This window comes from Miscanthus floridulus, chromosome 3 (genome assembly GCF_019320115.1).
Source record: "Miscanthus floridulus cultivar M001 chromosome 3, ASM1932011v1, whole genome shotgun sequence".
NCBI lineage: Eukaryota > Viridiplantae > Streptophyta > Magnoliopsida > Poales > Poaceae > Miscanthus > Miscanthus floridulus.
Window position 1 is genome coordinate 143,550,129 of NC_089582.1, and position 26,004 is coordinate 143,576,132.

The window sequence follows — 26,004 nt, forward strand, 5'->3', positions numbered from 1 at the left end:
TGTTTATCTTTGCCACCTTGGATCTGCATCTAACGCACAGGAATTTGATGGATGAGTGTTCTTGTTTTCTTTCACCTTTCCAGAACTCACAACTGGGGTCCAAATTTGTTAAGACAGGTTAGATAGTTTAGGTAACATTGGGAGCTCATCAATTGCACCTCCAAAGAAAGATCATCCTAGATCAAATGGAATGCTTTTGCCAGAAGAAGCAGACATGTCATCACATCTCTCTATATCCACTAAGATGCCACCACCACCCCTAAAGAGCATGCTGCCGCCGCCACCCAAAAACATGCCACCACCACTGCCACCACCACCGCCCAAGTCCATGCCTTCGCCGCCACCGCCCAAAAACTGTCTACCGCAGCCAAATTTCTCTTCAGATGAGTTATTGTCAAGAAACGAGAACAAGACTTTTGCTTTAAAGGAGCTGCCAGCACCTCCAAGGCCCTTGGATGCAAGATCAGTCTTGCCATCTCAATGACAACCAAAGGAGCCTAAGGAACAAACAAAAGCCACATCTGAACCTCCATAATGCATTATTACACTTGTTACATCTCTACATATAAGATCTGTACCCATACATCAACAATTTGATATGTAGTCAGTAACCAACATTGACATTTATTCATTTTTTATTAATAGTTACATCTAAAGCTATTAAACACTGAAAAGATGAACACAAGCTTTGCTCAAACATGGCGACCACAGATCAAGTTAAGCTACCACAGATCAAGTTGAGCTCATTGGAAGCTAACCACAGATTTGTAACTTAATCAGAAGGTTTGGACCTCATCAGTACACAAAAAATAGGGAGCCACAGCTCCAACACAACCAACCCACACTTACATTAGCTGACTAACACACATTCTAGCTGTTCACTTCCGCATGACAGCAACAACAAATGCACCAATCAGGACACCTACAAAGCCAACAAAAATTAGCGATACAACTGAACAATCAAGCACAATATGGCATTTCTTCGTGTCCAGCTCAGGCTTCGGCTCAGCAGGTTGGACCTTTAGTTTCCACAGATCAGCTACTACACTATCCATAGTTTGCTTCAACTCTTGCAATTCTTCCTTCAACTTGGCATAACAGTCAGCTGATGTCTCCTTACCAGTCTGCCACCGTCGTTCCCTTGCTTCCAAGCCCTCAATCTGCAACTCAGAGCAGATAAAGCCATAGGTAGTATGATCACCCTACACACAGAAAAGCATCAATCAGAGTAGCATCAAGAGACATAGTGTGGTCAACAATGTCAAGAATCCTAACCTTAATGTTGCACGGGCACGTGAGAAACCAGTGATCCTTTGTCGTCGTCTGCTTGCTCTGGATTCGAACCAAAGGAACATGGCAATAAGGGCACTCCCTTCTGTCGCTGCCCGTCGTGCTCGAGCCCATCGAAGGTACCTTCATCGGGCTTCTAGTCCACTTCCCGACCATGGCTCCAATCATCCGGGATCCGAGAGGACAGCTGAGGTGCGGGCACGGGCTCTAGGACGCCAGCGGCGGTAGCTGACTCGGGCGCGGGCTCCAGGACCCCGGCGGCTAGGGTTAGGGTTTGGGTCCCCGCCATCACTACATTGGGAGGACGAGCGAGAGATAGAGTGAGCGCGAGGAGGAGAATGGACTAAGAGATGGGGCCACGGGCGTAGCGTAGGGCTCTTTCATCTTCGGACGGGGGCAAAATTGTCCATACAGAAAAGAGAACAGTGCACATACGACTGCCAGTGGGCCCAAGCAGCTGGAAGACGTAGAGAATATTGAAACTCAGTGAAACGATGAATCATAATGGTAGATCTTAAAATAGACAAATTTTAATGGTACATCTCAAAGTTCTAAGAATTGTAATGGTACCAATCAAAATAACCCTTAGTGTTTAGCGAGTACAGAATGGGCTGATCATGGCTCAGGCTGATGGGCTTGTAGGATGGACCATGTTAGAAAGCAAAAACGAGACTGATTTGGCCCAATGGCCTAGTTGGATTGAAAACGTGATCCTATTTTGCCACCAAAACCAAAGATCAAAAACAAACCTACAAAAGGTAGTTACTATTTGGTTCACGACCAAAGTTAGTCTGCCCGTATGAATTTGGTTGTGGACATATACAGTAAGAAGAAAGAGGTATCATATCTATAAAGATCTCTAAGGGCATGCACAACAGAGAGACATCTGTTGTCTGTAAGTTCTTAAAATTTACAACACAGACGGCTATACAGACAGCTCGTACAATCCACAGACAGCTATTGTCTGATTGACTGTCTACAAATCATTTAATGCTTGTATGTAGACATATGATCAATCATGAATATTATTTCTATATATTATTGTGTTGCTAATTGATGTAAAACACAAGAGACATTTAGACTTTTGACAGCTTCACACAAGGAGATAGGTTCACATACATGTCACAGCTCACAAGCAAACCAAAAAGATAGGTCACAAGATAAACCATATAAGTTTCATACATTCCAAAAACAACAGGTTCCATACAGGTTTAGGTGAAAGATTGCCAGCAGGGAACTGAACCTGGGAGACTTTGGCCATCAGGTCATGAACACTATGCACGAATACTAGACATGAACGAATATACATGACATTTTGCAAGAACACGCACATCAAACACGACCAGGCCAAGCGGAATGTCCACGGTACATAATGGATTGCACATGGGTTGCCTTCTCCATAAACTTAAATTCTGAAAACAGGTCCTAAAACTCCAACCAAGTCAAGCACTGAAATGCCACAAAAGGAGACGCCTGATCAGCCATCTAGAGGCTCTATCTCACACATTCTTCAGACAAGTTGTCAAACCTGATCAGTAACTGAAAATAATAGTGTGCACATCTCCAATTTGTGTGCGCAAATAATAGGTACACTAATAATGATCAGTAAACGGTAACTGAAAATAATGATCTTCGAAAACATTCTGTAGCTAGAAAAATTCAGAACTGGCATAGTGTCGTTGATTGTAAGTGAAAACATTCAGAGTTGGACTAAGTGATAGCATTCAGTTATCAATTATAGTGAACTCAAACATTCAGTAGCTACAAAAAATTCAGGTATCAGTGACTGTACACATTCAATTAGCAGTGACTATTTCAAGATATATTTTCCAACTGAATCAAATCATCAGGTAATATTGATAATTTTCCAACGGAATAAAATTAGCACTATCATGAAGTAAAAAATGGGGTTGGTTGTCGTAATACCCCTGGTGTTACGAGCTTGTTTAGCACCGTGATTTAGGCCTAAATTTTTTTTCGAAACGATGTTCTCGGATTTTAAAATTTTAAAAACCAGCTTTTCATGTCAACGATAAAAATCAGAAATTATATTTTAAATCGCTATTTGGGGCGAATTATTTTGCGCAAAATAATTACATAACACATAATATTTTGTTCTATGGTTGGGTATGGAGTAGGAGCTGTCGCGTGGAATGTTTAGGGATGGTGGTCGATAGGATTTAAATCTTTTGGAGTGCCGACAACGTATCGCTGTTCACATTCGCGCCATGCCGTCGAGTCCTGTCATCGTGCCGCTGCTCCCTCTCCCTCACGTCCTTTCTCAAAGAATGCCTTAAAGAAAGTGGGTTGGACTGCTGCTGCCATGTACTGCTTTGCTTGCATCCTCTCTCTCCTTGCTTGGTACGCCTGGACCTATCTCATTTCCTCTCCTCCCGGCGTGCGTTCACCATCAACGTATTTGTCTGTCTGCCTCTGTTGTTTGCCCATGCTTGTCCTTGCCTGCCTTTGTGGTCTCATCTCCGCTTGGCACTGCTGATCCACTAGGCGAGCGTAGTAGGCCACGTGCGCTTGCTTTCTCGTGGTTGAGAACGCCTTATTGGATGACTGCTGCCAAGTCGCTCCTTGCTTTCTCTTCCTCACTGATTGCCTCTGTCGCTTCCTCTTCCGCGCCCACAGCAGACCGCAGCGCCCTCCGTGGCTGGCCATTTATTGGCCATGTCCGGCACGCTGCTCCCCTCCCTCTATTTTCTGCTGTCGCGGTCTTGTCCGTGCCAACCGACATGTCCTGCGCGGCCCATCTTTTAGAGCACCAGCAGCCGAGCCATCATAGCTGCATAGGCCTATCTTCCTTGCCTCCCACTGCATCCTACATCAGTGTCCGCTTGGTACCCCGATGTCCACACCCTGCACCCTAGTGTTAGCTGCGCCGCCCCCTCCCTTCCCTGCTTCTCGCCACTACAGAACGCTCGACCGAGCCATGTCCACGCTCGCCCGCACACTCCTCCCGCGCGCGCGCCCGCCGTCGCGCCAAGCACCACGACCGCCTCCCTTCACACCTACTACGCTATTGCCTGGCTCCCCGCATGCGCACGCATGTCCGTGGCTTCGTGTCGGTCCGGCCCTCCGTCGCGCATGCGAGCCCCATGATCCTACGCGGCACCTTCTGCTCCACGGCGCTGCCTCCTGCGTGCCTTCCTCACCACCATGGTCGCGGTCTCTACACACCATGCGCATGGCCGGCCATTGCTAGCACTGATGCCCATCCTTTTCCTCCTCCGTCGGCCGCGTGTGGCCCCCGCTACTGCTAGGCGCACCTCGAGTGTGCTACTCTCCGCACCGGCGCTTCTTGCTATCTTCCGCACTAGTCACCTGCTGCTGAGGCTGCCGCGGAGCTCCGCCCAGTCCACACGCCTCTCATCCACAGTGCCTGCCGTGGCCATTTCCGCCACACGCGCGAGCGCACCGCTCCGTACCGTCTCCAGTGTGGTTGCCCCCGCGACGGCACCGCCGCCGCTTTGGCTGGTGCTCTGCTTCTCTGCTCCGTGCTCTACATTTGGGAAGGAAGAAAAGGTGAAAACTATGAATAGACACTAATACAGGGTTTTTATTGCAAAGTACGTGACTCAAATGAATAGTAGAAATAGTAGTATTCTAAATAGATAGAAACTTGGGGACATTTTTGGAAAACCGTCGGCGCACACTTGGCTTGTCTAGTTGGGCTGGCTGCGTGCCGCTGGGCTGGGCTGGCCTGGTTCGCTACGTCCTTTAGCGCGCGCTGGGCTGCCTTGTTGCCACCGTGTTAGGGCCACTCGTGCCTGCGTGCTGGGCCGGCCTGGTTCGCTGTGCCGTTGGGCCGTCCGCGTCGTCTGCCCGCACCTGGGCCACGCTGAGGCCGCACACTGCTGTGGGCCAATGCTGGGCCAGTCGCTGCGCGCGCGGTTGCTTCTGCGTGGGCCGTGGGGCTGCTAGGCCAGTTTAGTGGCTGCCAGCCCTTTCCATTTCCGAAATGCTTTTCTAAAATAGGTTTCTAGTTTAACTTGTAAAATCAATATAAAACAGTATAGGGATCCAAAACTTATGAAATAAATTTTGTTAAGTTTCTAAAATCATAGTCTATCTATTAGTGTATTTAGTTCATCTAGTTTTAAAATGTTTCCAGGGTTGCTCTAATTATTTTAAAATGTTTAATATTGTTAAAATGTGAACTCGTAGGAATTTCCATGATAAATCGGTGATAGTGTTGACTTTGAGAATTTTACAGTGCAGTACTGATATTATTAGCTGCTCACTATAATTTTTGTAGCTCTAGAATAATTAGTTTGCTAGATAGTTAATGATGCTTTATTTTGAATAAAGATTAAATCGATAGAACAGAATAAAGAAACCACTTGGATTTATAAAACTAAAATAATTCTTGGGAAATAATGCCTGATTCGACAACATGGATATGTAGCCTAAGTACGATCATCGTTAGAACTAGCTCGTTAATTGGAGAGGCATAAATCGTATTTTACGAGTCACGGTTGTAGTTGATTAATTATGTCTTTGCATTGCATCGCATTGCATATAATATAGGTACGATGATGGATCAACGGATAAGTGAAGGATGAGTGGGAATCTACAGATGGTGTGATGATATTCTCTCCAGAAGATGATGCGATGAGCTTTCTATTCAGATGATGTGGATGATCTAAAAATGCAAATACTAACTTTTGGTTATACTTTACCCAGGCAAGCCCAAGTGCATAACCCCTACTTTTCTGTAGTTTAAATTATGTTTGTACAATTAGTTTTAAGGAGTTGAATGAAACCCGCTTGCATATATATATCTTTATCCTATGAGTCCCACTAGTATGACAGGATCGTATAGATTGCTATGCTATAGGACTCCAGTAGAAGTCGAGTGATTGTCTATCACTCGCGAGAGATATAAAAATATATTACTATATTATTATTATTTGGAAAATATAAATGATGGAAAGGAAAAATGGTGATCGGACATGGATATGGTTTGGGTATTGGTGGGTGTAAGAGGTTGTGTTGCCGTGGACGTAGGGCATAGCTTGGTTAAACTGTTTTTCCTGTCTGTGTTGGTTAAGGACCGATCATTGCATAAGCCATCGAGGCAAGTCACAGACTTATTATCTCGAGCACATACTTAGGTATGGGTGCTTGAAAGAATTATTGCTCTCTTGTCATGGATTTGGCTCTTTTTGGACTAACTGTCAGGGTGGTTTTTAGGTTAGGAGGTCCTTGCACCACACTGAGTTCGAGACTCAGGGTTGGGGGCTTGGAGTCCCAGTTTGGATGGGGACCTGGATACCTAGGATAGGAGGGTGATGGGTTGATCCTGCTTGTGCCTTGGATACAAGCGGGGCGTGTGTTTTCGGGATACCCAGCTGGGGGCATTGATTCACGAATCGTCGAGCAATCCGGTATAACTTGTTTTGTGCCTAGCACCGTAGTAAGAACGGAAAGATGAAAGATAAAAAAAGGAAATTTGATTGCTTTCCACCTGCTTAAAAGTAGCACAGGTGCTTAGATAGAATGATTAGTTAATGAATCGATGCAGCTATTAATAATAATCGAATATAAGGACGCATGCTTAGTAATGCTTCCTACAGATGTAATAAACCCGCAAGCCAGATAGCCTTACATATCCTTGGAGTCTTTTCTTCCCTCCTATCGGGTAAGTCTTGCTGAGTATAATTGAGTACTCAGGATTTTATTTCCTCTATTACAGGTGACAGGTGGATGCTAAAGCTGACTCTTATGTGTGGATTCCTCCTAGGGGCTCAGAAAGGATTTCCTTTATGCTGTGATCATAATTTTTATTTATAACTCTCACTAAATGTTTTTATAAATGAAAGTTTATAATCTGTTGTTATAGTTTACATATCAATGCTTCATCATATCATGAATAGATATTTATTTTCGCTGTAATTCTGATAACATATTTATATTCTTCTATAACTTAAAGTGTGCATAACTCTGATAATATGATTACATTCTGATGTTATACAATAACTATTATACTCTAATGTTGTATTAAAAGTGATGTAAGAAATGGTCAAGAATGATGTAAGCTTTATTCTCTCATTTATGATCCTGATGTAAAAATATGGATTTTTGGGTTCTCCCTTGAGGTGTGCCCGACGAAACTACGTAATTTGGTGTTCTCCCTTAAGTACTTAGTGTCTAATGGAAGACAAGTACTCCTAGGAGGTATTAGATTTGGTGGTTCTACCACAGGTGGTATCGGGGCGTAAATGAGGAAATACAGCTTTGAAAACCTTTTCTAAGTTAAAAATTTGACAACCTATTTTTGCAAAAAGAATAGGACGTTTGCATGCGAAGTTATATAAGTAGCCCTATTACTATGGTTATTTATCCAGGCTAGATGGCACTCTGCTGACTTAGGTAGGTTTAATCAATTTTTCTACAGGTACACTGACTCGAGCATAGTCCGATAGTATAGACTACTTACAGGGAGAGAACGATGTGCCAAAAATCTAAGAACGATTGTCCTATAGGTTGGCAATAGTGAAAGGACATATAGGACGTGCATTCATGCATATCCTCTTTGTGCATTGTAACGCTCGTATTGCTTGTAGATATGCCCTCCATATGTGTCACGCGTGTTGTAGTGTGCACGATTGACCCATCCTTGTTCTAGAGTTAGGTTTGCACTGTGGCTTTGTGCTTCGCGTTCGCCCGTGGTTCACGTTGGTCATGACCCACGTCTCCCTATACCCCTTTCTACGCTCTTGTTGGACACCTGCCCCGTAGTCGTACAAGTCAGTAATGGCCCCGAACATCGCTCGCCTCGAACACATGAAAAATTTGGTCGATTCATTCATAGTGACCCCACGTAGGAACCTCGGTGGACCACTGAACCTCCACCTTTATAAGTAGAGCCTGGCTTCGCCATTCGTACCACCACTCAGGGCACTTTAGCTAGTCTAGCTTTTTCTTTGAGCCAGCTATTCGCTCAGCCTTCCTCACCATCACCGCTAGAGATGGCAGGAGCCTGGGTTAGTAGTAACTGCCTGAATGTTGAGGGTTTTCCTAGAATCCTGCATGCCACCCTACAAAAGCTCAAAGTCAAAGATCATCTTGAGTATGAGGGTCATGAGTATGAGGAGCGTGGCACCGAGTGGTGTGAGGTTACCGTCTACATCGAGAAGAGTGAAAAGTTCCCCGACCTCACTGAAGCCTATAGTGTGACCGCAACTGGGTATAGCTTCATCGACACCTAGCAGGTTGTGGCCCGCAAAGCCTTGTTGTACCTCTGCTAGATCTATGAGGAGCCTATTGCCCATACCCCCATGAGCTTCTTTCCCCCCTTTGGATAGGAATCGGTGGGCATGGAGGGCTCACATGGAGGCCTTGTAAGGGCGGAAGGTGCAAGAAGATAGTCCTACCATGGTGCACTTGACCACATACCTGCTTGCTCTGGATGAGCAGTATGACCAACAAGCCTTGGAACTGAGGATCTGCATCCGTCGAGCCGAAGAAGCCAAGATCTTCACCTAGATGCTCTAGGTGTAACTTGTCGAAGCGCATGCAATGATGTAGGTACTGAGAGCTGAGAGACTACCATGTCAGAAGCTCTAAAGGAGGCTGAAGATTGGCATGTCCATTAGCTGTGGGAGGCCTATCTTGCCACCAGGGCCAAGCGAAGGACGTTGGCTGCTGAAAGGCAGGATGCCCTGATCTTGGAAGGGATCCCTATCCACCAGCCAGAAAGATGGAGAACCGGTGTTGCAGTGCCGCCAGCACCTCCACCCTCAGAAGTGTTAGAAGTAGAGCCCTTGATTCCTCTCAATCAGCCATTGCCCCGAGAAGATGCAGATTCATAGCCAGGGCAGTAGAAGAATCCACCGAGCCAAGAATGAAGATGCGTGGCCCAGAGTAGATTAGTTGCCTTGGGATGCTGTACCCGCAGTTGTAGTGTTTTTCATCGCTGTCCTCCGGTATTGTACTTTTGCCGTTGTTGTCGTCCATAGTTGTTGAGATCGTCTGGCCGTAGGTGAATGCCGTGTCATGAATGGGAGTCTGAATGCCTATATGATGTACCCGTATAAGACTGTTGGAATGTGTATTTTATTTATTTCGCTATGTTTATTACGTTCATCTATCTTAGGTTTTGTGAGACGTGTTTAGAATTTTCAAGGGCGATACTAAGCGGGCAACAAGAGAAGTTGACATTCAGATGCCAGCAGATCAGCCGTGATTGGATAATATTGGACACTGTATCGACTAATTGTGGATGTCCCAATCAAACACTTGAATCTCTTTAAATCAAATCCGTTATTGGATTTGAATTCCTTGTCCCTTGTTGTAAAAGGGAACCCTTATTGTTTGAATCTTTCCTTGAAATACTCCCCTTACTCTGTGGTCTATGACCCCACCGCCTTCATGACATGTAAGTTGGTAATAGTTGCCTGGTTAAAAGCTTATGGTGCCATGACAAAACCGAGGGCTCCCTATGGAACAACTACCACATGTGACGCTGTTTGACATGCGCTGGTATCGAGGTTGTTAACCAAGTACCTTTACCAAGTTGCACTGCCATACCTCTTTTGCTACAGACTATTCTCCTTAGAAACATTCAGGTGTTCAAACGGGAAATCCACAATAGGTTGATGACATAGTGTTCTCTCAAGGTAAGCAAGATGAGGTGGTTTTGGAGGAAGAAAGTATGACATGGTCTCAGTCTATATGAAAGACAGGTGTGGTCGAGTAAAGAAAAGAAAAAGAAGAGTAGTAAGGAGAGTTAGCCTCGGGTAGTTGGGAGCGATTATAAAAGCCTGAGTGGACATCATGCCCCAACCTTGTGTTTAGTTGACCGCGCTACGCATGTCGGGTTATTTTCGCTATGTGCCCTACAGACGCTGTCTGTGTCGAGCCCTTTAGCACCCCGTTCTTACGTGCCTGCGGCATCGTGCCGCACTCGCCGCCCTTGTGCACTGTGTGCTTTTCCTTTTTCCTAGCATCTGGTCGGCTCTCGACCCCCATGCCTCGTCCCCTATATCGGACCCCCCATCCTCTCCCTTCTTTCTTATTTTGGGGACACAACCGCCCACATGCCTCCCTCGTCGAGCACACCCTCTTATCTTCCCTTCTTTATTTCCCATCTACTCGCTTGTGCAGGAAGCGCACCATGGCCGTGTTTTTTCCACTACATGGACCATCTATGTATCCCATTCATGTCGCCTCTAATTCCGATGTGTTGCGCCCCACCTCCGTTTGCCTCTATAAAAATACCCTTGGTCCTTGCTCTTCTTCTTCATCCCCATTCCCCTAGCAATCTAAGCAGAGCTACGAGATCTAGTCGCCAATGCAAAGCTAGATTCGTCAGTTCGAGGTGATGATGTGATCCAAGAAGAAGGATCTAATTTTTGAAGAAGTTTAAGTCCACCGTTGGTTAGTTTGGTCTTAGGATTCACGATGTTTGACTTCTCAGTTGAATGTTTCTAGATCTATTGACCATACGCCATGTCCTGGATACTCATTATCTTGTTGTTTCTCTATTGCCCTCATCTATTTCGACTTCTGAATTAAGTCTCGGATGTATTATGTTGCTCTCCAACATGTATCCCTAATTCCCTATGCGGTTTAGCATTCAAAGTCATGTAACCTTTCGTGTAATCCCTGATCTATGAAATATAATCGTGTTTCCCCTCTTCTTATTCTTGCTTTGAATCTCGAGATGAGAGTCTTTTTAAAGGGGATTGGTTGTAACACCCCTGGTGTTATGAGCTTGTTTAGAACCGCGATTTAGGCCTAAGAAAAATTTTCGAAACAATGTTCTCGGATTTTAAAAATTTAAACACTAGCTTTTTGCGTCAACAGTAAAAATTGGAAATTATATTTTAAATCGCTATTTGTGGTGAATTATTTTGGGCAAAATAATTACATAACACCTAAAATTTTGTTCTATGGCTGGGTATGGAGTAGGAGCTGTCGAATGGAATGTTTAGGGTTGGTGGTCGATAGGATTTAAATCTTTTGGAGTGCCGACGACGTATCACTGTTCACATTCGCGCCGCGTCGTTGAGTCCTGTCGTCGTGCCGATGCTCCCTCTCCCTCGCGTCCTTTCTCAAAGAATGCCTTAAAGAAAGTGGACTGGACTGTTGCTGTCGTGTACTACTTTGCTTGCATCCTCTCTCTCCCTGCTTGGTACACCTGGACCTATCTCATTTCCTCTCCTCTCGGCGTGCGTTCACCATCAGCGTATCTGTCTGTCTGCCTCTGCTGTTTGCCCATGCTTGTCCTTGCCTACCTCTGTGGTCTCATCTCTGCTTGGCACTATAGATCCACTAGGCGAGCGTAGTAGGCCACGTGCGCTTGCTTTCTCGTGGTCGAGAACGCCCTATTTGATGACTGCTACCAAGTCGCTCCTTGCTTTCTCTTCCTCACTGATTGCCTCCATCGCTTCCTCTTCTGTGCCCGTAGCAGACCACAGCTCCCTCTGTGGCCGACCAATTTTTCTAGCCGTGTCTAGCACACTGCTCCCCTCCCTCTATTTTTCTACTACCGCGGTCTTGTCCATGCCAACCGACACATCCTTCGTGGCCCATCTTTTAGAGCACCAGCAGCTGAGCCATCATAGCTGCATAGGCCTTTCTTCCTTGCCTCCCACTATGTCCTGCATCGGTGTCCGCTTGGTACCCCGGTGTCCACGCCTACACCTTGGTGTTAGCCGTGCCGCCCCCTCCCTTCCCCGCTTCTTGCCACTGCAGAATGCCCAACCGAGCCGCATCCCCACCCCATCGAGCACTCCTCCCATGCGCGTGTGCCCGCCGTTGGGCCGAGCACCATGACTGCCTCCCTTTGCGCCTGCTGCGCCATTGCCCGGCTCCCCATATGCGCGCACGTGTCCATGGTTTCACGCCGGTCTGGCCCTTCCTCGCGTGCGCAAGCCCCGCGTGGCACCTGCTACTCCACGACGCTGCCTCCTACGCGCCTTCCCCACTGCCACGGTCATGGTCTCTGCATGCTGTGCGTGTGGCTGGTTGTTGCTAGCACTAACACCCCTCCTCTTCCTCCTCCGCCGGCCGCATGTGGCCCCCGCTACCGCCAGGTGCACCTCGAGTGCGTCGATCACCGCTTCGATGCTCCCCACTGTTGTCCACGCCGGTCGCCTACTGTTGAGGTTGCCGCGGAGCTCTGCCTAGTCTGCGCGCCTCTCGTTCGTAGCGCCCGTCGTGGCCATTTCCGCCGCGCGCGCGAGCGCACCGCTCCGTCTCTAGTGCCGTTGCCCCCGCGACAGCATTGCCGCGCGCTTTGGCCGGTGCTCTGCTTCTCCACTCCATGCTCTGCATTTAGGAAGGAAGAAAAGGTGAAAACTATGAATAGACACTAATATAGGGTTCTTATTGCAAAGTACGTGACTCAAATGAATAGTAGAAGCAGTAGTATTCTAAATAGATAGAAACTTGGGGACATTTTTGGAAAACTGTCGGCGTACACTGGGCTTGCCCAGTTGGGCTGGCTGCGTGCCCTGGGCTGGCCTGGTTCGCCACGTCCTTTACCGCGCGCTGGGCCGGCCTATTATCGCCGCATTCGGGCCACTCGCGCCCACGTGCTGGGCCGCCTGGTTCGCCGTGCCGCTGGGCCGTCCGCGCCGTCTACCTGCGCCTAGGCCGCGCTGAGGCCGCGTTCCTGCTGTGGGCCGATGCTGGGCCAGCCGCTGCGCACGCGGTTGCTTCCGCGTGGACCATGGGGCTGCTGGGCTAGTTTAGTGGCCGCCGGCCCTTTCCATTTCTGAAATGCTTTCCTAAAATAGGTTTCTAGTTTAACTTGTAAAATTAATATAAAATAGTACAGGGATCCAAAAATTATGAAACAAATTTTATTAAGTTCCTAAAATCATGATCTATCTATTAGCATATTTAGTTCATCTAGTTTTAAAATGTTTTTAGGGTTGCTCTAATTATTTTAAAATGTTTAATATTGTTAAAATATGAACTCGTAGGAATTTTCGTGATAACCGGTGATAGTGTTGACTCTGAGAATTTTACAGTACTATACTGATATTATTAGCTGCTCACTGTAATTTTTGTAGCTCCATAATAATTAGTTTGCTATATAGATAATGATGCTTTATTTCGAATAAAGATTAAATCGGTAGAACGGAATAAAGAAACCACTTGGATTTATATAACTAAAATAATTGTTGGGAAATAACGTCTGATTCGACAACATGAATATGTAGCCTAAGTACGATCGTCGTTAGAACTAGCTCGTTAACTGAAGAGGCGTACATCGTATTTTACGAGTCACGATTATAGTTGATTAATTACGTCTTTGCATTTGCATCGCATTGCATATCATATAGGTACGATGATGGATCAACGTATCAAGTGAAGGATGAGTGGGAATCTACAGATGACGTGATGGTATTTTCTCCCGGAGATGATGCGATAGGCTTTCTATTCAGATGATGTAGATGATCTGAAAATGCAAATACTAACTTTTGGTTATACTTTACCCAGGCAAGCCCCGGTGCATAACTTCTACTTTTCTTCAGTTTAAATTATGTTTGTGCATTAAGTTTTAAGGAGTTGAATGAAACCCACTTTTATATATATATATATATATATATATATATATATATATATATATATATATATATATGAGTCCCACTAGTATGACAGGATCGTGTAGATTACTATGCTACAGGACTCCGGTAGAAATCGAGTGATTGTGTATCACTCGCGAGATATAGGAAAATATATTATTGTACTATTATCACTTAAAAAATATAAATGGTGGAAAGGAAAAATGGTGACCGGACAGGGATATGGTTTAGGTATTGGTGGGTGTAAGAGGTTGTGTCGCCGTGAACGTGGGGCATAGCTTGGTTACACTGCTTTCCCTGTCTGTGTCGATTAAGGACCGGTCGTTGCATAAGCCATCGAGGCACGTTACAGACTTATTATCCTGAGCACATACTTAGGTATGGGCGCTTGGAAGACTTGTTGCTCTCTTATCGTGGATCCGAGTCTTTCCGGACTGACTGTCACGGTGGTTTTTTGGTTAGGAGGTTCTTACACCGCACTGAGTTTGGGACTCAAGGGCGGGAGCTTGGAGTCCCAGTTTGAACGGGGACCTGGACACCTAGGATAGGAGAGTGATGGGTTGATTCTGCTTATGCCTTGAGTACAAGTGGAGTGTATGTTTTCGGCGTATCCAGCTAGGGGCATTGATTCATGAATCGCCGAGCAATCCGGTACGGCTTGTTTCGTGCCTAGCACCGTAGTGAGAACGGAAAGATGAAAGATGGAAAAAGGAAATCTGATTGCTTACCACCTGCTTGAAAGTAGCACATGCGCTTACATAGAATGGTTAGTTAATAAACCAATGCGGATATTAATAAAAATCGAATATAAGGACACAGGCTTAGTAATACTTCCTGCAGATGCAATAAACCCACAAGCCAGATAGCCTTACATATCCTTGGAGTCCTTTCTTTTCTCCTGCCGGGTAAGTCTTGCTGAGTACAATTGAGTACTCAGGGTTTTATTCCCCTTGTTGCTGGTGACAGGTGGATGCTAAAGCTGATTCTTATGTGAGGATTCTTCCTGGTGGGCTCAGAGAGAATTTTCTTTACACTGCGATCATAGTTTGTATTTATAACTCTTACTAAATGTTTTTAAAAATGAAAGTTTATAATCTGTTGTCATAGTTTACATATCAATGATTCATCATGTCATGAATAGATATTTATTTCCGCTGTAATTCTGATAACATGTTTATATTCCACTATAACTTAAAGTGTGCATAACTCTGATAATATGATTACATTCTGATGATATACAATAACTATTATACTCTGATGTTATATTAAAAGTGACGTAAGAAATGATCAAGAATGATGTAAGCTTTATTCTCTCATTTGTGATCCTGATGTAAAAATATAGATTTTTGGGTTCTCTCTTAGGGTGTGTTCGACGAAACTACGTAATTTGGTGTTCTACCTTGAGTACTTAGTGTCTAATGGAAGACAAGTACTCCTGAAAGACATTAGATTAGACGATTCTACCATAGTTGTTGAATAAACCCATAAATCAACCAGGGGATGTGTGCTGTTGTCCCTACAAAAGTTAGTAATACTCAGTAGCACTGTTATCAAATTTCTTACTAAACTTATAATTCTCAGTAATACTTGGTAGTACGCAGTAGTAATTCTTAGTAGTACTCGGTATTACTCTTATCAAATTACTCAGTAATACTCGGTAATTCTCAATAATTTGACTGCAACAAGCAGAAATGCAGACTATGAATTCAAGAAAATCAAGGGTTAACATGCTGGATCCCAACTTGATTGATGCCCAAACTGAGAAGAACTTGGACGGATGGAGCCAAATCCGACTGGGTAGCCTCGTCTGCCATGGATTGGTGAAGAATCAACGCCATCTGCCAGGGATTGAGGATGAATCGTACCAGGCGAGGGGTTAGGTGTTAGGGACGAGCAGCTTCCACGGCCGACGAAGAGTGCTGCCATGCCGTTGCTGAAAACCAGTTAGATTGGGTGCTCGGCCGAGCCGCTTCCGCGAGGAAGTCTGCTCGTCGTCGCCCCTGTCACCGCCGTCGCCGCTAGTGGCGCTGCCATCGTCTTGCTCTCGAAGGATCCGCGGCTGAGACATACAAAGTATATGTGAGGATTTTTGACACGATTTTTCCCTCTCGCGCGCGTCTGGATCCGTGTGAATTCGGCTCAAGAAGACGGCACCGTACAATAGGAAGTTGGCTGTCGAGTTTGCCTAAGAGCACGAGCCCTCGCCGTCGTCTCATGATGCGATGGCTTCACTTTCTCTCCTCATTTACTGTAGCGAACCAGTAGAGATTTTACAAAACTGGCCAACACGCCCGCTGTAATAAGTGCCCTAAGCGTGGTGACTTACACCCTGTTCGCTCGATCGTTTCTATGGCTTTTGAGCCGGCTGATACTGTTTTGTTACGAGAGAAAAACACTGTATCATAGTTGTGAACATTGTATGGCATCCGATTTATCCACAGTGCTTTCTTCCTGGCCGTCCGATTCTGCCACGCTCGGCTCCTCTAGCCCGCACGCCCACCGTGCCCACCGCTCCGCCCCCCACGGGCCCCGCAGCCAATTAACTCAGTGCCTGCCTCACACGACACGGTGTCTCACACGAAAAAATAAAAAATGCTCTCTCCTGCGGACCGAGCCTAGCTCGAGTGGCAAGTGCCCAGGTGTTGGGGCTTGCCGGTCGGAGTTCGATCCCACGGGGAGCAGAATTTCCGGTCTCGCATCCATGTTTATTTCGTGGAGGTTCTGGACAACCACGTGGTGCTACAATAGGACTACGACGTGCCCGTCGTCTACGAGGCTTGTGGAGCTTCGATGATCTCCAGAAGGACGTTTGAGATGTATAGATTGTAGTTTCTAGGGGCGTGCGTGTGTAGTGGTGTGAGTGTGTTGTATTGAGTACAGATACTACAACTTGTACACTAGGAGTCTAGGCTCAAAAATATGCTCTCTCCCACCCTTCCTCTCTCCCCATCCCAATGCCATCCCTCCCGTAGCGTCGTCGGAAAAAGTCTACTTAACCCCCCACCTATCATACTTGGTCTATTTCACCCCCCAAACTATGAAACCGTCTGTTTTACCCCCTAAACTATCTAAAATCGTCTGGTTTACCCCCTGGGCGGTTTTTCAGCGGCGGTTTTGCTACAGGAACAGTGGGTTTGCTATAGTAACAATGTTTGCTTGAATTTTCTTTTTTTTATTTTTGATGAATTTTTGAAAAATCATAGTAAATCATAGAAAAATCATAAAATAGAAAATCTAATTTTATTGGACTCCACATGAATAGATCTACATAGTGAATATATAATACGGTATACTTTAGTACAAAATTTTTACTGTAGCCTTAGATTAATTGAAAAATCTAATTTTGTCTATAATTAATTAGAATAATTCATAGCTGTAGCTTCTATGGTCCAATTATGGTAAAATTTTTATGGTACGCTAATTATTGTATGCTTGAACTATAGTAAAAATTTCATACTCATTGGACTATGTATAACTTAGTTATAGATAAATTCTAATTAATTATAGATAAAATTGAATTTTCTAATTAATTTAAGGCTACAAAAATTTTTTTTATAGCAAACCCGCTATTAGTGTAGCAAAACCGCCCAAGAAATAAAATAGACAATTTTAGATAGTTCAGGGGTAAAACAAACGGTTTGATAGTTTAGAGGTGAAGCAAACAAGTATGATAGACAGGGATAAGTAGACTTTTTCCTAGCGTCGCCTCTCCGTCGCTCCCACCCCTGCCGAAGTGCCGATCGCCGCAGCCGCCTCCGGAGCCGCTCCCGGCGAGGCTGCGCTGCTGAGCGCCGTCCGCGCCCCCTCCCCCACACGAGGTTGCGATGCCGTTGCTGGTCGCCACGACACCGCCGACGCGAGATGCCGCGGCTCCGCCCTCTCCGCCTCGATTGCCGACGCGCGCCGCCTCTCCCAGCAGCATTCTCTCCACCGCTCCCTCTTCCCGGCTCCAGCGACCCGGTGCTGTGCCGCGCCAGCGCAAGAGGGCCGGCACGGCCAAACCCTAGCGGTGTACCCCGGGCGTCGGAGCGCGCGATGACGGCCGGGCCAACCTCTAGCGGCGCAGCCCAGTCGCAGGCGAGCCGGCAGCCTCCGCGCGCGACCTGGCGGCGCAACCCAGGCGCCGGCGACCCTGCTACCGGCGCGCGCGATGCCTCCGGCGCGAGCAGAGCCAGGTAGCGCTTATCTTACATGGAGTTATGGTGGACAGTTTCCCTCATATTCTACATTCTTCTTGAGAAATTTCCTCTGCCTTTGGTTAGATTACTATGTGTCCGTTTCCTCAGGACGAAGACCACAGGGAGATGATGCATGTGTACAAGCTGCTACAACAATCGTCCAAAAAAAAAATCAGTGCCAGGTGGGGCTTTTCGGTTTTGCTTCGTTGATCTATTCCATAATCTTTCTTTCCACTTCGATACAGCCAAAACATGTTTTGATGAATATGTTACTTTTAAGGTTAACAAATGCACATAAATCACAGTTAAGTTAACTCTCTTGAATTGTTGTTTGCAACATTATTGCTTGCATGTGGCATGCCTACCTACATGTACTGTAACGAGGATCACATAAATCAATTTTAGACGTCCTTAAACAAAATAAATTTATCGTCGTGCTTATGTTTTTGCTTCATTTTCAGAGGTATACTTACTCAGGGTTTCATATCCAGTTATGGCAAAGTGTGATCAGCCAATAGGTTCGCAGCGTGCCAAGGTAAATTATCTTCGTGTATTATGGATTCTGCCATGAAATCAGTATCATCTACTATGAATTTTTAGCTTCTACTAACCTCTTCCTATATGATTTGTCTTAGATTGGGTTCTCAGTTATGAGAACCTTTTCATATATTCATGATACAGATTATATGAGTTTAGGATGCTTTTCTCGATTGTGTTCGTTCAGTATGATGCAAATTAGTTTCTATCCCACCTTACTTCTATGGCTCCAATACGAATCTGATGTTCTCAAATTATTGGCTACTATTTTTTTTTATGTGATTTGTATGAATTTCAGTATGATACTATGATGCAAATTAGATTCTATCCCAGCTTACTTCTAGGGCTCTAATATGAATATGATGTTTTCAAATTATTTGCTTCTAATTTTTAGCGTGAGGTACTTATATTTCCAAATTATTGCTACAAATTATTCAGTGACGTTCATGAAATTTGTGGACTGACCCCTTTTCCCCCTTTCTATGGGTTCACTGGCTGCACACATATGGCCAATGACTTCAGCATCTAATATAAGAGTTAGTGCCCTGTTTTATTGCAGGTGCAGCCGTTACCTTGCCATGAATAGTTATTATTAAAATTTGCTCCTTAGACTGTATTTACACGTTTATTAATTTTGTTGACTTACATGTTCTAATTTCTATAATTGCTATTGTTAAATACTATATTATCACTATAGACAAAAGACTTCACCTATTTCTATGATATCTATTTGGTTCTACAAGACTACCAGGAAAACATTATCCTACAAAAGGACAGGTCACTATTTTTTTTGCATGCACTTCTTCTTGGTTTTCAGACATGCAAATGTTAAAAAACCTGAAACCACATCAGCACGTTTCTAAAACACATATATCTGGGTTAACAAAAACATAAGGTTATTACCATTAATGATCTTACCCTATTATGCCCCTTTCCTATTTCTCTTTTGTTGTTTTACAATTTTGGATACCATTCTTCCTTTGATTTTGCATGCTAAAAAAAAGCACCTCCATCCCTGCGCAAAAGCGCGACTCATAGTTACTGTCTGTAATCAGCTACAGCTTCTTCAAAGGGAAACCAAACTGTATTAGAGTCGCACGTTCCAAACTGCAAGTTATCTTTTCTACTTGCTTTTGTTCTTACAGTGGATAGAAAATGGACCTATTCAATACTACAGGAGTGCTCAGATACAAAACTGTTACCTCGACCAGCCTTCTCCATTAAGCTTGGACAGAACCTGAACGGTTGTCTATTTCAAACCCATTTCTTTCAGCGAATTCTGTCTTCGATTCATACAAGAATTTAGTCGAAATAGGCTGAAAAGCATCGAGGTAGCAGATATGCTTCCTATTTTACAATTCCAGTTGACACAGTTTGGAATAGGTTTCTTCACATCCAGATGAACCATTTCTTGAGGCCAATGAACTGCTGTTTGTTGTTGTGGCCTCTTATTACCTATACATAACACTACATCAAGGTCTTCTCCATTTGTTTTGGTTCTGTCTTGCAATAATTTATTTGCGATAGTTCATATGACTTTTCAAATATGATTCCTTGCCAATGAAACTGAAACAGTACATCAGTTTCTGTCACCAAACAAAGTGCACTCAATTTATGAGCTAATTCATTTCTTCCTTTAATTTTTGGCTGCTAATAAGTCTGTTTTCGTGTTCTCAGCATGAGGGACTCATATACCTATTTCCAAGTTGTTGACTAGGCTTCTGACATCACACCACAGTTCAGGCTTCGACAGTATTCGGACTGCAAGTTATGACAAGTACAAAGTGCCCTGAAGCTCCAGCCGTGCTGGTCTGTTCAGCTGCAATATGAGGATGAAGATGCATCTTGAATTGAGACAGGCATCACTGCATCCTGCTGACTTAGGAAGCATCATATATTGCATTATTTCTAAAGTTACCTTGGTGCTTTCCTTCTTCATGAAAAAATAAGTTATATTATATCATGTACTGTGTTGGGTTACCGGCTAGTAAAGTTAAATTTTAGATCCCGAGACCCCAAATAGGTAATCTAAAGTATTGTTTAAAGTTTAATCAATCTCTTAAAAAGACTATTAGCTTATTAGACTACATACTAAATGGTCTAAAATTTAGACCTTAGACCATGGCCAAAATTAGGTATTGCGTGAGAGAAAAAAAAAACTCATCGAGATTTGACTCACAACTCATGGGTAACTAGAGCTAACGTGTCATCTTGAGAGTATACTTATCTTTAAGTAAATGTCACTAGTGGTACTCAAATTTGTTCTGAGTTTTCATTTAGATCTTGGTACTTTTGAATTACATATTCAACTCTCTAAACTTGTTCTTAGTTCTCATCCTGGTACTAGTATTTACAAAATGCACGTTCAGCTCCTTGAATTTGTCTTGGGTTCTCGATCATCTTAGTTCCGGTAAGAGCAAATTACACGCTCAGGTCCCTAAAGTTATATCATTGTACCGTTACGGTCCATCTACCCCTCCGTCATCTACCCTGCCACGCCACACATGCCGGCCTTACCCACGTAGTCACGGAACGCTACACCATGCTCGTGCTGCTCCTGCCTCGCGCCTACCTATGTTGCATTATTGGTGGGTTTTTTTGCACCCATGTTGCCCACACTAGGCCATGTCGTGCCCGCCGTGCAACCATGCATGCCTCCTGCGATCCACCAGGCATGCATCCCACACTAGGCCATGTTGTGCCCGCTGCGCAACATAGACAGGCACAAACCTTCCTCGTTTGATTGCTTTTATTTAGGAAAGATCCTAACTTGGCAAGCTAAATTTTGACTTAGCTTCTTAAGCTACAAACCAAACATGCCTACACACTTCATGCTCCATTTTGCTAAGAAAGTTTCTTATTTGTAGGAGAAAATTTCTTATTTGGCCCTGATTTAAAGTTGTTTTTCTTTCTGGGCCCTAAAACAAAATTTGTTACCCATTTGGCCTCACTCGAAGTTTCGTTTTCTAATATGATCTTACCGTCATTTTCTGCCTCTAACACCGTTAAGTGGCACATGAAATGACCAAACTGCCCCTGAGACATTTAGAGCTCTAGTTCTTTCACCTGAGGAGAACCTTAGGCTGCTTGAGGAAAGCCTTCTCAGCCTAGAAACGGAATATAGATAGAAAACATTAGAACAACTTTGCAACTAGCTGAAAACTGCTGGAATTGCTTATACACATGAACAAACAAAAAACTTAGCAAATCCCTGACTACTGCAGTAAGTGCTATGCTCTGAAATAATCAGAGTGACGATACTTACCGCTATAAATGCATCACATCAAAATATGATCCCCATCAAAATATACTAAATCATGTCAACTTGATCATAGCACACAATTTAAACAAGTTCATCCTAAAAATTTAAAAGGGGCACAGAGCACATAGTGTTCGACACATACATCATTTTCACACATCAGTTTCACAGTGCACTAGTTCGACGCATACATCAAGTTTATATTAAAAGCCACATTGCAGGCACATGAAAGTCACAAACTGAGCCTCCTTTTACTTCTTGTGCTCATTGCAGGGCTAACAGGATTACATATTTTGCTTCTTGTGCCCATCGCAGGGCTATCAAGTATCAGTGACTTTTATGACAATGTTTTTAGCTATATTTTTCCGCTTTGTCTTTGTCTTAGCCTTGGCCTTCACAGTTTTAGATGTTGGTGTTGCACCACTTGTAAGCTCCGTAGATGGTTCAGGTTGATTTGAGCCTTTTTTGGACCTGTAAAAATTCATCTATATGTGCCTTTTCAGCCATATCCTTACTTAGCCAATTGACCTGTTGAAGTGAGTCTTGCTATGTGCTACAGATGTTTCCAAAGGGGTATGTATCTCTAGCATGCTGTAGCCTGTAGTTCACTAAATTGTCATGCCATCAGGCACCAAGCCAGCATGGCAATTAATTGCTAAATCATGTATATGGCTCGGCAATTAAATCATGTATATGCAAGCTGTAAGGTGGCCAATCGACTTTTGTAGGGCCTGGAACTTGGACATATGTCGCTGCATCAAACCTACCTGACCCTCAATGTCTTTGAAATTGTAAGGCTGAATTGCATTCATGCTACCTACTACCTCCCTAGAGAAAAGAAGTTGCTATGTCAGCGAAACCAATAGAAATCAGTAGCAGTACCTTGCTGATCCTGCAGATTCAGTCGTGCCTTGTTTGGACTTTTTCTTAGCTGCAGGCTCAATGCTTTGGCTCCTCCTACAAATTCAGATTTTAGTAATCGAAAATTTGAGCAAAAAATTTGTACAAATAAGAATCATACCATGCTGATCCTGCAGATTTAGAAGCGCTACGCTTGCCTTTTTTCTTAGTTTCTGGTTCCACGCTAAGGCTATGGTAAATATAAATAAAGTTACATTCAAAGCATGCTTTCATATAACGATGAATACAAGATTTTCAGTTAACCTTGGTGGAAAAGACATGGATCGTGTTGTTGTTTCATCATCCATCGGCACAATGCTGGATTGAGATGCTGCCTTCTTCTTTTTCTTTGGTTCCCTACAAGTGTAAATATTAAGTCATGACCACTTATCTTTAAATTTCTTCTCTTCTATGGTACTGAACATATATACAAACTTTATTACCTCAGTGCTGCTAGAGCTTTCTTGTCTTCTGGATTACCCTTTTTACATGTATGCCAGTGATGCCCAACCTCCAAACAAATAGGACACTTATGCTATCTTTTTTTCTTGTTCTTGTCAGTGCATCCTTTAAACCTTTGGTTCCTTCGCTTACCAGAAGTGGGTTTTAAGAGTGGAGGATACATGAAAAATCCATGTGTTGCTTTAGGCCATTGAGTCTTGTCAGGCATAGCTGGAATTAATTGAGCATATGCTACTCTAAATTTGTCAACAGAGTAATAAGGGTCCACATAGTTATCTAGAGCTGCATTGCTAAGTGATGTAATAAATGCTATGGCATGTCTACATGGAATTCCAGAAACCTGCCATTGCCTACAAGAACATGTTCTATCAAGCAAGTTTACCACAAACCGAAAGCCACTACCCCCCAATGCAGTAACTTCTCCCACTTCCTCTGAGCATTACTTAACTTCCAACTCCAACTCCCTGCTCTGTTCATTCAATTTCTTAATTATATGTGGGAGAATCAAGCCATCTAGCTTCCTTGAGATTTTTCTTCTTTGGTTCCATTTGGTCATAAGCAATTACCAAGATGTTTAAAGTTCAGCATAAAAGTGCATTTAGGATCCATCCTGTGAGCAAAGTAATTGTAAACTTAAGTCATCAATACAAACACACAAATCAGAGTCAGTGATTGTTAACTCACCCTTCAAGCCAATCTGCTTGTACTACAGATGCACCACCTCCTCCAATGTCTAGGTCCTTGTCTGCACCTCCGTCGGGCTCCATTCAACCCGTGATGGCGTCGTAGGCCGCTAGCACACAGAGAGCCGAAGTCTAGGCCGGCTTCACCAAGAGGTAGAACAAAAACGACGGACGGAGCAAACACACGAGATCAGGAATGTAGCCGGTCAACCTACAATCAGGAAAAGTTAGTGGAAAAAAGAGGGAAACCTGAATGAAGGGTAACAAAGCAGAGTAGGATATCAGCTGCATTGTGTGATGCACATCGTGTTAAGTCCACATTAACTCACTACAACATACTACCAACTATAAAGATGCAAACTTTCTCATGTTTCTCATGTAATCACAGGTGAAAGCTCTAGTTTGGTTTTGATTAATTGATGAAACTCTAAGTGCTAACCTAGTTTATCAAAGTGATCATGAGATAGGAAGCATTACTCCAAGTGATGAAGCAATGACGAAGATCATGGCAATGGTGATGGCATGGTGATGATCAAATGCTTAAACTTGGAAAAGAAGAAAGAGAAAAACAAAAGTCTCAAGGCAAAGGTATAAAATGTAGGAGCCATTTTGTTTTAGTGATCAAGACACTTAGTGAGTGTGACCACATTTAGGATAGATAGCCGTACTATTAAGAGGAGTGAAACTCGTATCGAAATGCGGTTGTCAAAGTGCCACTAGATGTTCTAACTCATTACATATGCATTTAGGATCTAGTGTATCACTAACACCCTTGAAGATATTTATGAAAATATGCTAACACATATGCACAAGGTGATACACTTGGTGGTTAGCATATTTGAGCAAGGGTGAAGAAGATAGAAGAGATGCTAGCGTCGATCAAGTGACCGGACGCTGGATCTGAATGCATCGGACGCTGACTGCCTACGTCTGATCGCGCTGACCTAGCGGTACAGTAGCTAGGGTATACCACCAGATGCTGGGCTATGTCCGGTCGAGGTGGACCGAACGCGTCCGGTCGAGGAAAAACGGATTTGGACCCTTACTGTACTCGACCGGACGCTGTGGCTCCAACGTCCGATCAGTTTGGCCAGAGCGTTTGGTCGGCACTTAGCCGTTGTGATCTGACGGTTCAGTTTTAACTCAGAGTGACACGTGGCAAAAATTAGTGGACCGGACGCTGAGTCCAGGGTTCGGTCAGTATGACCGGAGCGTCCGGTCAGAGCGCGTTTTGCCCAGTGAAGAGGTATAACGGCTCTATTCCATGGGGGCTTCTATTTAAGCCCTATGGCCGGTTGTAGCTCCAGCTCTTGCATAATTTCATTGACATAGCAACCTTGTGAGCTTAGCCAAAGTTCTCCCACTCATCTCCATCATTGATCCATCATCATTGTGAGATTGTAAGAGAATCCAAGTGCATTGCTTGAGTGATTGCATCTAGTGGCACTTGATATTCATGCTGCGCTAAGGATTTCGCTTGTTTCTCTTGGTGGTTGCCCCCACCTAGACGATTGAGCAGCGATGGAGGATCGGCACGAGTTGGTGATTGTTCATGGCCGCCTTCGGTGATTGTAAGGGGAGTTGTACCTTCCCTGGTGAAGTATCGAAAGGTAACTCTAGTAAATTGCTCGTGTCATTGAGTTACCTCACTTGTGGATTGGTTCTTGCGATGTCCTATTGTGTGGATGAGGTTTGTGAAACACCTCTTAGCCGCCGAACCACCAAGTGTTGGTCGACACAATGGGGACGTAGCATGTTGGCAAGCACATGAACCTCGAGAAAAAATCGATTGTCTCTTGTCTTTGGCATTCTCCCGGTGATTGGCTATATATTCATCTTGTGATTGGTTCATCCCCTACACGGCGGTATAATCACCCTACTCGCTTATTTACATTCTTGCAAACTAGTTGATACAAGCTCTTTAGTGTAATTAGAATTGAGAGCTTGCTTTACTATTTACATTCTTCTAGTTGAGCTCTTTAGAGTAGCAAGTTTATGTGCCTTAGTAATTATTGCAACTAGAATTGTCGGATAGGTGGCTTGCAACCCTTGTAGAGCTAGAGCAAGTTTGCATTACGCTATTTATCATACTAATCAAATTGCTCTAGTTGATTTATAGATTTTTAAATAGGCTATTCACCCCT

The 26,004-nt window shown here is 44.2% G+C and overlaps 1 long non-coding RNA gene and 1 pseudogene across 2 annotated transcripts; both read left to right on the top strand.

Annotated features, from left to right (window-relative positions):
* Positions 1 to 47: 47 nt before the first annotated feature.
* On the top strand, positions 48 to 535 carry LOC136544611 (protein RIK-like; annotated as a pseudogene).
* A 17,013-nt stretch (positions 536 to 17,548) lies between these two features.
* Positions 17,549 to 20,561, top strand: LOC136547342 (uncharacterized). Of its 2 annotated transcripts, none has more exons than XR_010781544.1 (4): positions 17,549 to 18,016; positions 18,104 to 18,201; positions 18,481 to 18,554; positions 20,234 to 20,561. It is a non-coding gene; the product is annotated as an uncharacterized lncRNA (long non-coding RNA). The 2 variants fall into 2 exon arrangements; XR_010781543.1 differs by having other exon boundaries at positions 18,128 to 18,201.
* Positions 20,562 to 26,004: the final 5,443 nt, after the last annotated feature.